This window comes from Bubalus bubalis, chromosome 3, assembly GCF_019923935.1.
Source record: "Bubalus bubalis isolate 160015118507 breed Murrah chromosome 3, NDDB_SH_1, whole genome shotgun sequence".
In the NCBI taxonomy this organism is placed as follows: domain Eukaryota; kingdom Metazoa; phylum Chordata; class Mammalia; order Artiodactyla; family Bovidae; genus Bubalus; species Bubalus bubalis.
Genome location: NC_059159.1, coordinates 94,067,235 through 94,085,809, shown reverse-complemented (window position 1 = coordinate 94,085,809; position 18,575 = coordinate 94,067,235). Strand labels below are relative to the sequence as shown.

Below are 18,575 nucleotides of genomic sequence, written 5' to 3'. Positions count from 1 at the left end.
GTCAGAAAGAGAAAGATAAATATCATATTCTAATGCATGTATATGGAATCTAGAAAAATGGTACTGAAGAATCTATTTACAGGGCAGTAATGGAGAAACAGACATAGAGAATAGACTTATGGACATGAGGAGAGGGAAGGAACGGGTGAGATGTATGGAAAGAGTAACATGGAAATTTACATTACCATATGTAAAATAATAGCCAATGGGAATTTGCTGTATGGCTCAAGAAACTCAAACAGGGACTCTTTTCAACCTAAAGAGGTGGGATGGGGAGGTTCAAAAGGGAGGGTATACCTATGGCTGATTCGTGTTGAGGTTTGACAGAAAACAACAAAATTTTGTAAAGCAATTATCTTTCAATAAATAAATAACAGGTCCACTGACCTACAGGCTTCCAACCAGGATTTGTTCTACCTGCTTCCCTTTTCATTACCCTTCATGATTTTTATTTTTCAATACCCACTCTAGCCTAAAGATTCCTATATAGAATGTTTTGATTTCTCTAAAATACTTCTATTTGAGTAACAACAGCATCTACCTCCATAGTTGTCCTGGGAAAGGATTAAAATGATACAGTACCTGGAAATAATTTAATAGAGTGCCTGACAAATAGTAAGTGCTCAATACCCCTCTGTCTCTTTCATATATTAAACAATAAACACTATGAAAGTGATATTTGTTTTTCTAGTACTTGACATTATGCCTAGAAGATGATCAGCGGTCAAAAATAGTGGCTTAATTATTAAATGAATAATGAGAGGGAATGAAGAATCAAAACACCCATTCACATGGCTTCCTCTCCTTTTTCAAACTTAAGAATCCCAGTGCCTTTTTTCCTTTTCCACAGAAGAATTCTGAAGAAGAGTGAACACTACCTGGGAGAACAGAACCTAGCCCCGCAGTGCTGGCTCTAGCACAAACGTTTTGTCCTTCTTTTTTAAAAATTGTAAAGTCTTATGAAATTGTTTAATACAACAGTTTTATTTTAAACTATTCCATAACTTATTATTCTTGTTCATAACCTCTGGCATAAAATCTTTACCCTAGGATTTTAGAACACTTATGACAGTGCTTCTCAAAGAAAGAAAGTAAAAGTTGCCCATCTGTGTCCGACTCTGTGACCCCATGGACTATGTAGTCCATGGAATTCTCTAGGCCAGAATACTGGAGTGGGTAGCCTTTCCCTTCTCCAGGGGATCTTCCCAACCTAGGGATCGAACCCAGGTCTCCTGCATTGCAGGCGGATCCTTTAACAGCTGTGGCACAAGGGAAGTCTAAAGTTGGTCTAAAGACCACCTGCATCAGAATCACCTGAATGTCTTCTTAAAAATTTTTTTTTTGGGGGGCAAACACCTCCCTGATTTACTCTGGATAAAACACCCAAATCTCCAAATAATTTTTTGCACCTTAAATTTGTGTGACACAGATTGAAAGAAGACAAAATCATGCGTAGATACTAATAAACCATTTTTTGCATGATTAAAAAAAGTTTCATCTTATTAAAGGAAAATGAGAGTAAGAAGAGTTCCTTGAGCATTTAGTCACAGGGGCTATAGCTGTAATATACCAGACCAGAGCCAGTCAGCAATTAAAGCTATGAAAACAGATTTTAATCAGGAACTATTGCAATAGGAGGAAAGAAATCTCAGTACAGAACTAGGCTCGGTTTTGAATACAGCAAAGACAACTGGGGATTTATAGTAGGAGCAGGACTGAGGTCAGTGGATGGAAAAAAACTAAGAGGAAACATCAGGGGTATGGTGAATTTTGGTTGAACAGACCTAACAGGATTTTTTCTGAAGTCAGGCCAGGGTGATCACATATCGAGGGTGCAAGATGAGGAATTTGAGCAGGTATTGAGGGTGATTAGATATCAATGATGGGAGATTCTCTTAAACTGACTTACGATTCTCCCTAAAACTGAACAATGTAGGCCTGACAAGGACAAATGCCAAGGTCAAAGCCTAGTTAAGGGTTAGAGGAACCTGACTAAAGTTTAGTAAGGAGAGAGTCTTTGTCACTAGTCATGTGTCTATTTAAATTTAAGTCATTGGGGATTCCCTAGTGGTTCAGTGGTTAAGATTTCATGCTTCCACTGCTGGGGCCACAGGTTTGATCCCTGGTCAGGGAAAAAAGATCCTGCATGCCATGTGGCATGGCCAAAAAATAATAAACAAATAAACTTTTAAGTAATTAATGTAAAATTTAAATACACAGTTTATCAGGCACACTAATCACATTTTGGAGACTCAAACCCTCATATGACCGTGGCTATATTATTAGGTAGCCTGTTAGGTCAATGGCAGGTGGAATTGATACCATGGCTTTATTTGCCTTTCAAATTCTAATTCCAGCAGAATTGCTTGCTTTCCACACACCATTCTCAAAACGGTAAGAAACTAATCACTTTTTTTACTCTAAAATTAAATACATTTGTAAAGTTCAGTAGTCTTTTTTTTTTTTTTTTTTTCCTGAAGATTTGTAGATGTTTGTGCCCTAGACCTAGAGGCATTTCAAATCCAGGTCTTCTGATATCTTAGTATCACGGAATTCAGCTTTTCTGGCAATCTCACATATACAGACCATCAAAATCCATCAGAATGAATACTGTGTAAGTAAACTGAACCTTGATAAAAATTACACAAACATATATATATATATATATATATATATATATGTTTTATTTAATCCTCAAACTCATTCTATGGGAAAACCATAGGTCATCATGTTTAGGAAATGTGTCACATAAGCTATGATTTTCTAAATAGTAATTTTATATTATATCTAATCTCCATACTATAGGGCATGAGCACAGATAGCTCTAGGTAACTGATGAGGATGAAAGATAAGCAAACTATAGATCACATATGCAGAGCACTGTTATCTAGACTCTGATCCAGGAAAAAGATACTCCAGCAGCACAACTGTGGTTCGTTTGTAAGAACAATGATCTCACAGGTGTGTGGAATCCGGGTCTTCTGAAGTCTCAAGGCATCCGCCAGCTTAGTTTGTAAGTCATTAGCATGATCAATATTTCTGTTATTCAGCCTTCAGCTGGATACTCCATTACAGGGACTCCATTTAGAACAAGGAAAGTTCTAAAACCAAAGCTAAATTACAGGCACCACTAAGGGAGCCACAGCACGTTATTCGAGGATGAAACAAAATATCAGAGAGCCATCTGAGGATAATTCAGACTTCTGAAATTATCAGGCGATAAACTGAAAAGTCCAGATACTGTTCTCTATCATCTGTCAACAAGAACCACTTTACTTTCTGTTTTTGCTTGTCTCCAATGTTTAAGGATTAGTTTAAGATTACAGCAGGCAGTTGAGTTTTAATTAAAAATAGAATGAATAGATTAGTGGACTGGAAAATGGAGCAGAGTATCAATGTTTAATAAATCATTCCTGATATTTTCTTATAATTCTAGGCCTTTATACTGACTGCTCTATGGCTAAACCCTATTTTTATTACCTTGTACTTTTAATATAGTATAATTAGAAATACATTTCACGAACTCCTCCTATAATTAAACCCGTTAAAAAGATTTTTCTTAGAAGTCTATACTAAACAAAATGGTATATATATTTAAAGCTTGATAGCACACTGCTATTAACAAAAGTCAATAATATTACAGAAGGTTTACTATCTACTTAAGGAAAGACAGTGCTTCAAAAAGGAATTAAAATCACAAACATTATTTGAGAGCAACTGTAGGAGAAGACACTACTTATAAAAGAAGGGTTGGTGCTTGGGGATGGGGAAGGAAGAAAAGATCACACTGATTTTCCCAAAAGGGAGCCGTTTTGTGAAGATAAGAAATAGAGTCTAACTGCATTAAGAGATAAGATTCAGGAGTTTACCTGATGATTAAACATGTAGTCATAACCATGTTATGAACATGGTATTTAAATACAGGAGCTCTATCAACTAAAAATAGAAAGGGGTTTTGAAGAGCAGATAAGGTTAAAACTGTTATCGAAAATCCTGTTAGACCTAGGGAATTTATTATTTGTTATTCTTTTCTGTCCTTTTGCTATCATTTTTCCTCATTTTCCCTGTATAAATTAATCAAATCACCAATGATGTATCAAATGTGTTTCCTGGATGACGTATTTTGCTAGGAAATGTGATATCCTTGTCATCACAGAGCTCATAACATTTTTGCGGTTAGGAAGCGAGGAAAAATAAACAATACAAAATGAGTGGCTGGACAACATTTAAGAAGTTCAAAACCAGATGAAATGTCATGAAGCAGCTCTGGTTTCACTGACTGAAGAATTTTTTACATGTCGGTAATTCAGAGCTGTTCAGAGGTGCCAGTGATCACTCAACTTTGGAAGATTACACTGGAATTTATTTAATTTTCACTTTATTTGTATTGAAGTATAATATAGATACAGAAAGATGCACACAAATCTTAATTATTCAGTTCTATGAGTTGTGACAGTTGTATACACCCCTGAAACCACCAGCAAACTAGACATCAAATATGTCCATCACCTCAGAAACATCACTCATGACCCTTTTCAGCTAACCCTGACTCTCCCATTTGGCCTTCACGAGCAGCTATTTTCTGATTTCTATCACCATAAATTATTTTTGCCTGTTCTTGGACTTTTATAAATGGGATCATAGAATATGATCTCTTTTAATTCTGGCATCTCTGGATCAACAAAAAGTTTCTGAGACACATGCCTGTTATTGTATATATTAGTCCTTTTAGTAGTAGTAGTGTTAGTTGCTCAGTTGTGCCTGACTCTTTGCAACTCCATGGACTGTAGCCCACTAGGCTACTCTGTCCATGGGATTCTTCAGCAAGAACACTGGAGTGTGTTGCCATTCTCTTCTCCAGGGGATCTTCCCAACCTAGGGATCGAACCCAGGTCTTCTGCATGGCAGGCAGATGCTTTACCATCTGAGCTATAGGGAAGCCCATATTAGTCCTTTGCTTCTTTCTAATTCTGAATAGTTAGGCTATTATTATTTTCTGGTTATCTATCCAGTGAAAGTTCATACACTTAAAACTAACAATATTATTTTGCTATTGAAACAGAACAAATCACCAAAAGCTGTTTTCTCACTGTTTTGTAAGTCAGGGTCAGGTGGGCTCAACTGAATCTTCTGCTCAGGGTCTCAGAAGGTCTAAATCAAGGAGTTGACCTGTATGGCTCTCATTTGGAGGCTCTGGAAAAAAAAAAAACAAACAAACAAACAAAAAAAAAAAACACATTTATTCCCCTGGGTTATTGGGAGAATTTACTTCCTTGCAGATGTGGGTCTGAGGCTCCCATTTTCTGGCTGGCAATCAGCTGGGAGCCTCTTTTGGCTCCTAGACAACACCCAGCTTCCTCATCACTTGACACCTCTCATCTTTAAAAAGCCAACAAAGGTGCATCAAATCCTTCTTGTGCTTAGAATCCGATTTTCTCTGGCCTTTCCCTTCTGATACCAACTGGAGAAAGTTGCCTGCTTTTAAAGGCTCACATGACAATCTTACCTTCTAAAAGGTCAATTCTGTCATTTAAGGTAACATAATCATGAGATGGGCTTCCCTGGAGGCTCAGACGGTATAGAACCTGCCTGCAATGTGGGAGATGTGAGTCTGACCCCTGGGTCGGGAAGATCCCCTGGAGAACAGAATGGTTACCCACTCCAGTATAATTGGGGCTTCCCTGGTGGTTCAGATGGTTAAAAAAAAAAACAAACCTGCAATGTGAGACCATCATGAGATGGTATCACAAATCACAGTTCTAGGAATTATGGGACAGAGGGGGGCCCTTCCTAGAAATACTGCCCACTGTGTTAACTGAAACTATCTTGTCAGTGTAGGTATTCAAATGATTGGAGAGTGGCCAAAAGAGTGAGCAGGAGACAGCAAAGGCTAATAATGCAGGCCGGAGAGCAGGCATCCTGGTTTGGACAGGACTGAGAACTCCAGACCAAAAAGAAACCCAGGAAATGCTGAATTAGTTTGTCCACGTCTAAAGTAATAATCAGAAAGATCTACAATTCTGCCAGAGACTTCTGGAATACGGAATTATAAAGTGAGAAGAGCAGATAAAACAAGCCAAAAGAGGAAGGAAAATACCTGCAGTTAGAACAAATAAGTTTTACAGGAAATGAAGTGTAATCTTCATAAATGAAGAACAATGTCTGGCTAAGCAATAAACCACACTTAAGTAATCACATTAGGGAGACACTGAGTACTGATTCAGCCAATAAAGGTCTATTTTTATTGAAAAAGTAGAGGAAGGGAAAAAGGCATGAGTAATATAAGACTGCTAAAATCTAACCTTCCATAATATAAAAAAATACATAAACAAAGAAATGTGTGTAATTTAGAAATATGAACATAAAAAACAGAATAAATTAAAAGAATTTGAGCAGGTGGTGACAAGGTAGGGAAAAAAGAGGACTTTTCTTTTTCATTACAGAAGTTGCAGTATTTGAACCTTAATTCAAGATACATAGATTTTAAAATACAAAAAGAAAAATTATATGCAAATATTTTATTTTAATAGACAAATACATACAATTTAAAATCTAAACAGTTTTTGTACTCTAAGATTTCAAACAACTGCATTAGTTTTGGCAATTTTATCTCATATCTTTTGTTGTTAGACTCTTTAAGACCCTATGGACTGTAGCCCCTCAGGCTCCTCTGTCCATGGCATTCTCCAGGCAAGAATACTGGAGTGGATAGCCAGTCCCTTCTCCAGGGGATCTTCCAGACCCAGGGATCAAACCCACATATCCTACGTTGCAGGCAGATTCTTTACTGTCTGAGTCAGTAGGGAAGACCCATCATTAGAATACTTTAAAATCACCTCAACAAAATCACCTCCTTTGGCTTATTTCTTATCTCTGTAATTGAGTCAGCTTGCATGGGGCTGGGTAAAGCAGGCAATGAACCTAAACCTGTTCTGAAATTGTGGGAAAAGTAGGCTATCAAGGTACCCAGTCATGTGGAATTACAACCAAACCTTCAGAACAAAGGAAGAAGAATTTTAGCCTCAGGATTTCAAGTGGGCTGCTTTGGGAGTCATACTCATTTTGAGCACAAAATTCTAGACTTTAACCATCCTCTGAGTCAGGTTCTATATATAATATGTATAGAGGCTTTTTAACTTGGGACTTCATGAAGGCAACACAAGAATTTGTCTAGAGTGAGTAAATCCCCTCACTAAAGAGAAGTACATGTGTGGCCACTTACACCTGCATGCTTGCATGAGTGAGAATCCATTCAGTACAGGATGTACCAGACTCCAGTTCACCTCATCTAGTAACTGAAGGCAGCCCTCAACACTTTTCTGCTGAGAGAGGAATTCTAGTCTTGTCTGGATTCTCTCTGTTGCGTCCTATAGTCTTCTTATGTGTGCTTCAGGTCCGGTTGGTGTGACTGTAACTTGCTTCACAGCCCCTATGCTGATCAAAGTCCATCTCTCACCAGAGTTCACCATACCTGGAAATGAATGCCTCCTGTAATGGATCCCTGCCTCTCTAATCATAGCACACTCTGCAGCCTTTTCAAAATGCTATTTATTCTTTGGAATCGTTCTGTTGCAGGACTGTATATTTCTTACATATGACTATTAAGGATATAATATACAATCATTAGTATGACTTATCCTAAAGCTGAAGCTCCAATACTTGGCCACCTGATGCAAGGAGCTGACGCATTGGAAAAGATGCTTATGCTGGGAAAGACTGAAGGCAAAAGGAGAAGAGGGTGGCAGAGGATGAGATGGTTAGATAGCATCACTGACTCAATGGACATGAACTTGACCAAACTTTGGGAGATAGTGGAGGACAGGGAAGCCTGGTGTGCTGCAGTCCTTGGGGTGGCAGAGTCAGACATGACTTAGCGAATGAACAACAACAATGCATATCACATAATTAGGAAACATCATGCTACCAATAATGCAATTTTATATTTCATGCAAGAAGAGATTACATGGTAATGGTCCAAGTCACTTTGCTTATATCAATAATTAGGTATAACTAGTTTACATAATATACATATAGCTAACTTAATAAATATATACTGAGAAGCTATTTTAGATTAGGCTCTGTAATGAGGCTAAAGAAGCTCAAGAAGCTCAGAGGTTACAGGAGAAACACAATCGAGGCTGTTTTAATCCAACTTCTCATGTCAAATGGGCTCAGGTAGCATCTAACAGAGAACACTGGACCCAATGTAAGATGGTATGGGAGACAGACAGCTTTCTGAAAAGTCAAGGACTGACTCTGATCACCATTTCAAACAATAATTGTTCCTTAAATTACGGGGACAAAATCTAGTTTATTTCCCTCTAACTTGTTACCTTCAGTTTCACTGAACTCCCAACTCACAAACTTTGGTACCTTCCTTCTTGGCATGACAGCTTATTTGAACCCAGACTCTTAGTGGGGTTATAAAGACGTCATTCACTATAGGAAACATCTGTGTTCTCAGTCCTGAGTCAACTGTTCAGGAGACTGAATTGGGTGTAAAGATTCTTATTATTGAATCCAGCATTCACTGGCCATTCCAAAAAGAAGCAATAAAAACAAAATGAAAACACACCAATGTCTTATATTAACTTTATTTTTTATGTTTGCTCTAATGATCTCCACTTCACCGACTCAATGGACATAAGTTTGGGCAGGCTCCAGGAGTTGGTGTTGGCCAGGGAGGCCTGGCCTGCTGCAGCACATGGGGTTGCAAAGAGTCGGACACTACTGAGCGACTGAACTGAACTGAACTGCTGATCTCAGTGATATGGAAGTGACAAAACTGCAACAGGAAAAAATAAATCTTTTTTTCATTTACTACCTTTCCTTAGCCCCTATAAGTAAAGAATAGCATCTTTGAGATTTTCATCACAAAACCTTTTGGTTCGGAAGAGAAAAATCAAATTTCAGCTGTTTTTCTGTATTTTAGAGATACAGAGAAACAGAAAATATTTACTCTATAAACTCTAAAATACCAGAAATGCCATTGGAGCTGTACATGTGTGTGAACACTTATTTTCCCAAGGCTGAATATTCTGCCAACCCTTGCCTGTCAAAAGAATTTGGAGCAGCTCACTGCAAGATGAAAAACAGAACTTCTTATCTTGCTCCAAGAAGTTTATCTAAGCTTCTTATCTTACTTCCAGCCCAGGAAGTAGCAAGGAAACTTATATAAAATGAGTCAAAAATTAAGGGAGAGGAAAAGTAGAAAGCTAATCGCCTTACCTAAACTCTGCTGTTAAGTGTAACAATGCTAGAAAAGTGATAAATACAGTCCTACCTAAAGAAATGAGCTCTCATCTGCAAGACCTAATTTAAAAATCATCTCTACACACTTGCCATGCCACTTCATACTCCAGGGAATACAGATGATTTCAACTGGAAGGATCAAATGCTGGAAGGCTTTCCCTTAGTATGTGTCAAAGATCTTGTATTTCTTCTCAATGTTCTGGAAACTAAGAGGATTTCCTTTTGAAATGCATATACATCTATCAAGGTGACTTGGGTGCAACTTGATAACAGCCCAGTGGTAATGCTGGGAGCTAAAGAAGAGCCATGAGGGCAGCAGTCCAGGGCAGATGAAAAGCGCAATGGCAAATCCTGAGGGATGAGAGAAAAAGAGAAGAAGCAGGGTACAGGGTCTTTTTGTAGAGTCTTATTAACTCTGGCTGAGGATAAAACCAAACCACCACTCCAGAATGCTTAGACAGTAGAAAGAGAATAGGTCCATGGCCAGGGAAAGAAGAATCTAGAAGACATGCTAGATGACAATAGGCATACATATACATGTATTATATGATTTCATTTATAGGAAGTTCTAGAACAGGTGAAACTAATAATATAAGGTAATATCAGTAATAAGATTAGATTGTGTTGTGCTTGTGCTCAGTCACTTCAGTCGTGTCCAACTCTTTGTGACCTTTTAGACTGTAGCCTGACGATCTCCTCTGTCCCTGGGGTTCTCCAAGCAAGAATACTGGAGTGGGTTGTCATGCCCTCCTCCAGGGGATCTTCCTGACCCATGAATTGAACCCATGCCTCCTGCACCCCCTGCACTGCAGGCAAATTCTTTACTGTGGAGCCACTGGGGAAGCCCCAAGATTAGATTATTCTAGAGCTATTCTAATGTGGAATATAAATGGAGATGTTAAGAACCTACACATAGGCTCACTGTCATATCTTCTAGAACAGAAGGAGTACTGAAGCAATAACAGAAAGAACATTTCTTTTGCAACTTTACCTAAGATGAGTGAATTATTAGAATATGCAAAATCATTAGAATGTTTTACTATTAGAATATATTTACACACTATATATAGTAGAATTATTAGAATATTCTACTATATATAGCTACTCTCTAATGATGGGCTTCCCTTGTGGCTCAGCTGGTAAAGAATCCACTTGCCATGTGTGAGACCTGGGTTCGATCCCTGGGTTGGGAAGATCCCCTGGAGAAGGGAAAGGCTACCCACTCGAGTATTCTGGCCTGGAGAATTCTGTGAGCTGTATAGTCCATGGGGTTGCAAAGAGTCGGACACAACTGAGAGACTTTCACTTTCACTTTCTAATGATGAGACATAGGGAAGGTTTATAGATGTCTCACCCACAATCCCATAATATAAATTATGTTATTCTATTTTAAAGTCATTTATTAACAATACCACAGTTACAAAATGGCTCTACTGTGTTCTATCAGCTTGATGATGTCTCAGCTTTCTGTTTTTAGAGGGCCTTTGAACATGTTTTTAGGAAAAGTTCCATTGGTGGTGACTGTGATAATATCTGAGCACCAGGATTCAGCTGTTCTTACACATGGATCCAAACAAGAATGCCCTGAGTCAGTGGCACCAGATTCCAGGGGTGCTAGGACAATTATTTCCTAGTGGTTCTAAGGAGCAGGTGAGACGGCAGGTCCCTACCACTGGTATTTTGACAGGACTCTGAATTCTTACACAGGTCCTTTTCCCACCTCAATATTTTATAGTAGAAAATACTTCTGTCACTGTCTCCCCCAGCCATTAGCTACTTTTAAAGGAATGCTCCCTCTGAACCTATCACAACTACATCACATATCCACTGTAAATGATCTACTAGCATGTGTCTTTCCTTCGTTGTGTTTTGCATTTATTATGTGATTTTTTATTAGTATCTCCCATTCCCAATAAACTCTAATCTTCTGGGAGCAAGGAAGTGCCTGTTTTTGTAATTAGTGTATTTTAGAATGCTCAGCATGCTTATTTCTGTTTGTTATGTTCCTTTATTAGTATGTATATTAATTTGTTTTATTTATACATATAAATATATGAAAACTACCTAAGTAAACAAAAAATAATAAATGAACAAATGAGTGAGTGAGTGCATGAACAGTCTCAAGTGACATGGTCTCAAGGAGATTAAAAATCTCTGTCTTCTGCCTGAGGGAAAGGATGAGGCAGCCCTTGAGTTGCTGAGAGATGGAAAGGCAGCATTCCCAGCATGCAAGACACAGCAGAGAAACCAGAGAGCAGGTTATGAGGAAGCAGCACTAATGATTGCGTCCAGGCTCATGAGGGCAACTGACAAGAATGCCAATGCACAGCAACACCACCAGAGGGCTGCCTGTATTGGGGAGGGAAAATGCCAGACATTTCACATGCGGGTCAAGTGGAAGACATGTTTACCTCAGTTGGTCAGTTTCCAAGCTGTTAAAATTCCAAGAATTACTTAATATAGACACAGTTTGTATAGATACAGACTTTGCTTCACTATACTGAGTGTTGTATGCAGCTACATACTCTATCCATTTAATTGATTGAGCTGTGCTTCAAAGCAAAAATTTCCCAATTATGGTCAAGAAGGAGAGTGAAACTGAATAGTGCAGACAGGAGAAGTGGATAAAACTCTAGGCGCTCTGCTTCAAACAAAATTCTCATCATTCTTATATTTTGAGCTTTTATATCATGGGGTGTATAACTTCCAACAGAATGTAAGTTCCATGCAACAGACCTTTGTCTATTTTGTTCAGTGCTGGTTCTCCAACACTCAGAGTAGCATCTGGTGCACTGAGAACATTCAGTCAACTTTTATTGAACACACTGACAAGGCTTTATTTAAGAAATAATTTCACCATTTTTTAATATCAAGTTTTGCTAATAAAAATAATTTTACAGAGAATATAGCTAATCATTTCTTAAAGCACTGGTCTTCAAGTAATGTTTATCATTCTCACCACCAATTTTTAATGATGCAAATAGATCACTGCTAATCAGTACAGCAGAATACATCAACAAAATCCATCTTCACAGTGTTTAGAATACCGATGTTTTTTCTCTTTGGTTTCATCTTCTGAATTATTAAAGATCATCTGTTCCTGCACAGTCTAAATTACTGCCTCCATGCTAGCATCAGTTTTTAAATGTGAATTTCACATTTCCTACTAATTTTTAGATTTAAGTTACCTTGATGGTTCATTTTCTGGTACTTATTTTAAGATCTGTATGAAATAATTCCATCTGAATATAACAATATGTTGTATGAGTTAACCCCTAATATGGAAGAGATAAAGAAGGTATCTCGAATAAAATATACATGGAAGACCTGTTTCCTTAAATCTCTAATGGAATTTTATCACCTATACAGAATGCTACTAGAACCACCTGATATTAATATCAAATCTAAATCAAACTTCCAAGGCTCATTGGATCTTTTGGATGCTTCTGTTTCAGACGAAGGAAAGGTACCTGAAAGACTGATCAATTTTTCTTACTTTGCTAGAGACAACCATGATACCTAATGGATGCAAAGTATATTCACTTTCCACATAACAGTACCTAAGGGCTTCCTTGGTGGCTTAGATGGTAAAGACTCTGCCTTCAATACAGGAGACCCGGGTTCAATCCCTAGGTTGGGAAGATCCCCTGGAGAAGGGAATGGCAACCCACTCCAGTATTCGTGTCTAGAGTATCCCATGAACAGCAAAACCTGGTGGGCTACAGTCCATAGGGTCACAAAGAGTAGGACACAACTGAGCGACTAACACTTTCACTTTCTAACAATAACTAAAAATGAGATTAATGAGTTTCTGATTTCTAAATATTCATGTTCCAGTTTTTTTCTTTAAAAAGTTTCTAAACATATGAAAGTAATAAATAGCATTGCAAATGTTTAATTTCATGAGAAATTCTCATTGCTAGATCATACTTCTGAAAACCAAGATGTGTAATAGACTCAGTCTGATACTTAATACATGCAATCAAGTCAATTAGTGGATACACCAAATTCACAGTTCATAACCACCCAGAAACATAAATTAATGAAATATCCCTGTATAAGTAAAATAAACAAGAAAGGATTGTAGGGAGATGGTGGCATAAGTGATATAGTTTATTGTTGTTAATTTCTTCACTTCTTTAGTATTTATTGCATAAAAATAGAGTGAAAATGATAGAAAAAAATTCCACAGTCAACATCTACAATAAACTTAGGTGACAAGGTAATCACCACAGACACCAAAATACAAACAGAAGGGGACAGAACCACCCAAAGAATTAGGACAGAGTGTCAGTGACTATGCAAAAGGAAGCAAGGAGAAGCCAAGGAACTTTTAACAGGCCTGAGAGTCAGAGAAATGTTAAATCACCACTGGGTACTAACAGGATCTCGTGGGCCATTCTGAGAAGAGCAGCAGGAGAGGACACTCAGTATCAGACACTGAGGCTCTTATAGGCCAGGTCAAGGGGGCTTCAAGAAGTTCTGACAGGTAGTCTAAGTCTGGACCTGATAGCTTCCTATAACCAATAAACTGTCATATTCCACCAGAAAGGATATTGCCCCCATACTCTGAAAAACTGCCAGGGACAAAATTCAAAGTAAGGTTACAGGGATGATAATGGTAAAAAGAGAGAATAAAATACAAATAGAGGGGCAGGGTAATAGAAAAGAAAGACTGCAGAATAATAGAAGCTGTATATTTTGTCAGTCTGTGGGCAGGAACTCTAGACTTGCTCTGTTGATTATGTTATTTGAACTTGTCCTAGCTCTAAGTATAATATGCTGTATTTGTAAAGTAAAAGCTTGCTTTAATGACTCAATATAGGAAACATGAATATAAAATATCTAATTATATTTGATTTATATTGAATTATCTTAGTAAGTTTTATATTAATATGTTGCTTTTAATAATTTTATTTTGATGTTATATCACACAATACATACTTTAAATATTTAATTAATTTTACAATGATGTTCATAAAATAATATTATAGATATACTGGGTAAAATTAAAATTATCAAAATGAATTTCACCTATATCTTTTACCATATTTTTTAATATGGCTACTCAAACATATGTGGAGAAGGCAATGGCACCCCACTCTAGTACTGTTGCCCGGAAAATCCCATGGATGGAGGAGCCTGGTAGGCTGCAGTCCATGGGGTCGCTAAGAGTCAGACAAGACTGAGGGACTTCACTTTCACTTTCCACTTTCATGCATTGGAGAAGGAAATGGCAACCCACGCCAGTGTTCTTGCCTGGAGAATCCCATGGATGGAGAAGCCTGGTAGGCTGCAGTCCATGGGGTCACACAGAGTCGGACACGACTGAAGCGACTTAGCAGCAGCAGCAAACGTATGTAACTAGGTATATGCTTCATTATAATAGAAGCACAAGAAAACAAACAAATGAGAGAGAGATGGAGTGAAAGTCTGTAGAATTCAAGTAATATGACAGACATTAATCAGTAGCAATATATGGACCAGGTTTGGGTCACAGTACAAACAATGATCATTTTAAAACAATGTGGAAACTAAACCCTGATTAAATTTTTGACACGAACAGAGATTTATCACTATTGTAGTGATGACTGTAAAAATCCTTATCTTCTAGATATATGTATCACAATATTTGTAGATGAAGTAATGTATCAAGAGAGGGTTGAGAGAAGGAGATGCAAATTTAGAAGAAATCAGAATGGCCATGAGCTGATCCTGGTGAAGAAGTGTTGAGTACATAGTTCCACTCTGGTCTTCTAATCTGAATGATGTTTAAAATTTTACATAATAATAAGGTAAAAAAACAAAGGATGAGAAACAAATCTATTTCTACTATGGATTAAAAAAAAACACTTGTCAGAAGTAAAGGTGGCTCTGGATGGTGCAAAATAATGGAAAAAAAAATCCCCCAAAAGGTTCCTTTTCTGTAATATTAGTACCAAGATGAGAATTACAGGAGGCTTCACTGTAGCTGGTCAGCTTTTCCATTTACGAATATTCCAAATCTTTATAAACCATCTGGAGAACAAGGGTTTGGCTAGATTTCCATTCCACTATACTAATGAGACATTTATTGAGAAAGAATGTAAAAAATAACAACTTTCAATGTAGCAATACTCAGATACCAAAAACTGAAACACTTAAAGCCCTTCTCATCCCAACTTACAAAAAACAAACTCATAAAATCATGTGTCAACAATGTCCAATTATTCTAATCACACAGTACAGTGTAAAACCAAAATTATTGCTCTGACTACATTTTGGTTATAAGGCCACACTATAAGATTGCCAACTATGTACTTTTTTTAGTAATTAGATAAGCTAAGAAGAAGTATTAGCAGTAATGAATCATTTTAATATTCAGCAATAAATACAGAAGGAAACAGAAATAAAACAATCTAGGAAACAGTATTTTGAAAATAGAGGCATTTTAAAAAGAAAAGTGAATTTCAAAGTTTTTGCCCTTTCTAGTTTCCTCTGTCTTCTGGATTTCATTTTTTTCTACAAGTCTATACAGATTTCACATAATTTCTAATACACATGCTCTTGGTTTTATAAACTTTGGGCCAAACAGCTTAATGTGCTCTGGTCTTTCTTTGTATTACACCTACCTCCATTCTAAAAACAGACTTTGTTTACCACATAATCAGGAACAATAAAGAAGAATGGGAGAGGCATGGATGTAAAAGTATTAATAACCCTTTAGGGTCCATTTGGTCAGAAAATATGCCATCATGTTCCTCATGTGGTTTTATTCATCATTCTAATTTTAACAATCCTGTGAAGCATATAAATATTTGTATTTCACTGGCAAAAATACTGTAAAATAATGTCCTCATGGTACTTCAATTTAACTTAACAAACCTTTGTAGAGTGCTTACTACTTGTAGGGAACACTGATATGCTAAAGATTCAGAGAATATGATATTATACCTGCCTTCAATTTGCTCATTCTTTACTAGGGAAGACAAACTAAAGAGGAAGAACTAGAAAATATCACATAAGAAAGTTTTAGGGGATCACAGATAACTCCAGTCTTTTCATGGACCAGGAAGTCTTCTGAGGGAAGGTGAGACATCCAGCTGGGCTACAGAGAGCAGGTACTGGGTCTCCTGGCAGAGAAGGGACAATGACCGACTAAGCAAAAAGCAGGGGTTTCTTCCCCCCACAAGGGAAAAACAATGGATGGAAAAAACTACAACAGTCAGGGCAAGGACCTGAGGGGAAGAGTGAAAAAGACAGAGAGGATACAGAAGAAAAAATAAAGATAAAGAATGCTCAGGAAAGAGAGTCCTTTTTGCTCATCTCATGTGCATTTGGCATAGCCTGAATTCTGAATCAAAGGGAAGGGGAAAAAAAAAAAAAAAAAGCACCAACCTCTGGTTTCCTGAAGTGTGCTTAATCACTGAATTAACAACTGTTATAAAAAGCAATATATCTCCATCCTTCCAAGCATTATGGCCATAGCCAGGGTGTTACGTACTCAGAAAAGAGATGAAAGAATGGCTTCCTTGGTGTTGAATTCCCCCATGGTGTATAATGTCTTCCTGTGTGTTCTCTACATGCATGGAGGACAGACACTTTCCTTGTTCTCACTGTAAGTGTTTCACATCTATGTGTGAAACATATAGCTCCATATGCATTTGTATATTATAAGTTCCACGTCAAGTGAATAAAACAGTCCCCTATTGGCTGACAGTTGTTTTAAACCAATCTATTGGTCTTAAGCACATTCTACAAAATGCTGGAGGAATGATGCAGTAGTGGAAAGAATGATTTCAATATTAGACCAAGGGCAGTTGTCACTGCCAACTTGACCTGCTTCATAATAATGGGAAGAAAAGCAGTTGGCTGAGAGACCAGGTGAGAACATTTCAGAGAAGGCTGAGCCCCGCTGGAGTTTCCTGTGAGTGAGATGGGCACGGAGGGGAGTTCTGCCAGGACCCACATGTGCAGCCCTGGCTCTTGGAAGGCCACGCATGCTTTTGGTACAAGCCAACGGAAAAAGAGCAAAGCAAGTTTGACAGCATGCACATTCCTATTCTCTCTTAAAAACACTGAGTTTCACAGACTTAGCTCCATTGTTTGGAGTTAAGAATCTGGGATGCTGTCATTTTTAAGCCACGTCACTGAGGACTAACCAGAGAAATCACCAAGTAGAATATGCCATTTCTGCATAATGAGATATTAATGAAGGAGAATCAGCACAGCAAATATTCCTGAGTTCTAAGACATGATGTTGTTATATGAGTTTGTTTTCAATTTGGTTATTAAGCGTTAATCAACACATTGGCATCCTGTAAGGAGCAGATTTTAGTGGTATCAAAGTTGTTTGATTTCTTCCCTCTTCTCAGACAAGCAGGTACTGGACGAACTGGAACCCTACCCAAGCACAGTGTCCCCAAGATCAACGGCAATGGGACTGCTGCCTGCAAATGCCAGGGTATGGTGCCAAGGCATAAGTTCCCAGACTTGTCTTTGTCTCTGAGTGTGCTGATCAGAGTCGGGAAAACAGTCTACATTCCAGTTAAGGGTGGATGGTGGTAGTGGTTGAGGGGTATGAGGACAGTAAGCCAAACATAACAGAAAACCAAGACAGCTAACAAAGATGAAGGTTTGAAGCCAACAGTGGTTAGCAGGCTTTGGAGACATTTCTGAGACGAAGAACAACTGTCTGATTGCATGTAGTTTTGATGGTTATGGATACACTGAGCTCTTACGCCTACCAAGAGCAAAAAAATTCAGTTGACCATGATTTAAACTAACATTCTCACATGACAAGAATTCTGGAAGTCAGCAGAATTTGGGGTTAGGTTGAGCTGCTCAGCCGTGGCAGAGCTCCAGGTCCCTGTCTTGACTGGTCCTCTTGACCTTCTTCTCATGAACAGTCACATCATCAGATGGTCTTGTTTAAAACCAGACACTGGGCTAGTTCAGAGCAGACCTTTTACCCTCATACCAATTCCTCAAGTTAGGAAAGAATAAAATCTTGCACAGAAATAAACAACTCATCTACAAGATCAGAGAGAGTTTAGAGTGACCAATTCAATCTTGCTTGCCTGGGACTTTCTTAGTTCTGGCAGTGAAAGTATCATGCCTGTGGAACCTTCTCAATCCTGGGCAATCAAGGATGGTTCGTCACTGTATCACAGTCGCAGGGCCATCTTTTATTAGTTTTCTTGAGATGAACCATGCTCTATCCTACACCTGAACTAGAGTCTCTTAATTACAAGAGGAAAGGACGGGTTTTTGTTATGACAGATTCTCTCAATCTTGGTTTTTCTTTAGAGTAACCAGGGGAACTTTTTAAAAGTCCCAATGTC

The 18,575-nt window shown here is 38.0% G+C and overlaps 1 long non-coding RNA gene and 1 other non-coding gene across 6 annotated transcripts in view; both read right to left on the bottom strand.

Moving 5' to 3' along the window:
* The window catches only part of LOC123332811, a 131,228-nt gene that overhangs the window by 83,501 nt on the left and 29,152 nt on the right, over positions 1 to 18,575 (bottom strand). For 3 of the 5 annotated variants that reach the window (XR_006549865.2, XR_006549862.2, XR_006549863.2), the window contains one exon: positions 4,362 to 5,193. This is a non-coding gene — a long non-coding RNA (uncharacterized LOC123332811). Of the gene's footprint in view, positions 1 to 4,361; positions 5,194 to 18,575 lie in introns of those variants that run through there. The other 2 variants (XR_006549866.1, XR_006549867.1) reach the window with 1 other exon arrangement.
* On the bottom strand, positions 4,867 to 4,939 carry TRNAG-GCC. Its single transcript has one exon. It is a non-coding gene; the product is annotated as a tRNA-Gly (tRNA).